Here is a 1737-nt window from a genome sequence, read left to right as displayed (position 1 = left end):
TCCTCTCCGCAATGTCTCGGATGTGGGCCCCCAGGAAGCAGCAGACTTCCCGGGCTAAGGGGTCGGGGTGGCAGATTGCCCCCTCAGTGCCCCGCAGGATGGAGTCTCCCACAACAAACACCTTTCGCTTTGACTTGGGGAGTGGAGTGTCCCAGGTTTCAGTCCTAGGGCCAGTTTTGTTCAATGTCTTCATCAATGACCTAGAAGGTGACATAGACACCATAGACACCCTCAGCATGTTTACAGATGACATCAAGCTGGGGGAAGTACTAGATAGGCTGGAGGGTAGAGCTAAGATTCAGAGTGACCTAGAAAAATTGAAGGATTGGGCAGAGGGGTCAAAAGACATCTCATATGTTTTAACAAGGTCAAGTGCAAAGTCCTGCACTTACGACAGAACAACCCCATGCACCAGTACAGGCTGGAGACTGACTGGCTGGGCAGCAGCTCTGCAGAAAAGGACCTTGGGGTTACAGTGGACAATAAGCCGAATATGAGCCAGCAGAGTGCCCTTGTTGCCAAGAAGGCTAATGGCATTAGTAGGGGTGTTGCCAGCAGGGCAAGGGAAGTGATTCTTCCCCTCTATTCAACACTGGTGAGGCCACATCTGCAGTACTGTGTTCAGTTTTGGGACCCCGCTACAGAAAGGGTGTGGAGATATTGGAGAGAGTCCAGTGAAGGGCAACAAAAATGGTTTGGGGGCTGGGACACATGACTTCTGAGGAGAGGCCAAAAGAACTGGGCCTGTTTAGTCCAGAGAAGAGGACACTGAAAGGGAATTTAATAGCAGCCTTCAGCTACCTGAAGTGGGGTTTGAGAGAGGATGAAGCTGGACTGTACTCGGTGGTGACAGATGATGGAACAAGGAGCAATGGTCTCAAGTTGCAGCAAGGGCAGTTTAGGTTAGATATTAGGAAGAATTTTCTCACTAGGAAGTTAGTAAAACACTGGAACAGATTACCCAGAGAGGTGGTGGAAGCTCCATCCTTGGAGGTTTTTAAGACCTGGGTAGACAAAGCTTTGGCTGGGATGACCTAGTTGCGGCTGGGCCTGCTTTGAGCAGGGGGGTGGACTAAATCACCTCCTGAGGTCCCTTCCATCCCTAACTTTTTATTATTCTATGATTCTAAGAAACAACAACTAAATAATTCAGTGAAACTTTTGCCTCAGGATTTACCCACAAGTTTTACCCACGTGTTTTGGTGTCAGAAGTGCCAGAGATGTATATATTCTGTAACTATTGTAACAGCAGAGACAGAAAAAAAAAAGGAAAAGGCACAGAAATATATTCTCTGTGCTGTTGCCACAGAAGCCACATAAAGTATGAAGGCATAAGAAAAGAATAGGATTAAATAAAAAAAATATATACTTTATGTGTCTACTTGTGTGGCTTGTTGGTCTAGGGGTATGATTCTCACTTCGGGTGTGAGAGGTCCTGGGTTCAAATCCCGGCCGAGCCCTTTATTGGTCACAAGCTGGCAGAGGGCAGGTTTAGGTTAGATATCAGGAGGCCCTACTTCATGGTCAGGGTGGCTAGGATCTGGAACCAACTTCCAAGAGAAGTTGTGCTGGCTCCTACCCTGGGGGTGTTTAAGAGGAGGTTGGATGAACAGCTTTCTGGGGTCATTTAACTCCAGTATTATTTCCTGCCATAGTGGGGAGTTGGACTAGATCCCTTCCAACCCTAGAAACTATGAAACTATAAATCCTAGAGGAAGCTTTGCGGGGGGGAGGGAA

General features: G+C 47.7%; 1 non-coding gene across 1 annotated transcript; it reads left to right on the top strand.

The window, feature by feature from the left end:
• Nucleotides 1–1388: 1388 nt before the first annotated feature.
• TRNAP-CGG lies at nt 1389–1460 on the top strand. Its single transcript has one exon. It is a non-coding gene; the product is annotated as a tRNA-Pro (tRNA).
• The last annotated feature ends 277 nt before the right edge of the window (nt 1461–1737 follow it).

This window comes from Crocodylus porosus, unplaced genomic scaffold, assembly GCF_001723895.1.
Source record: "Crocodylus porosus isolate Cpor-Errol unplaced genomic scaffold, CroPor_comp1, whole genome shotgun sequence".
Classification (NCBI taxonomy): domain Eukaryota; kingdom Metazoa; phylum Chordata; order Crocodylia; family Crocodylidae; genus Crocodylus; species Crocodylus porosus.
Note: the sequence above shows the minus strand (reverse complement) of the source record. Positions and strands in the feature narration are given on the sequence as shown.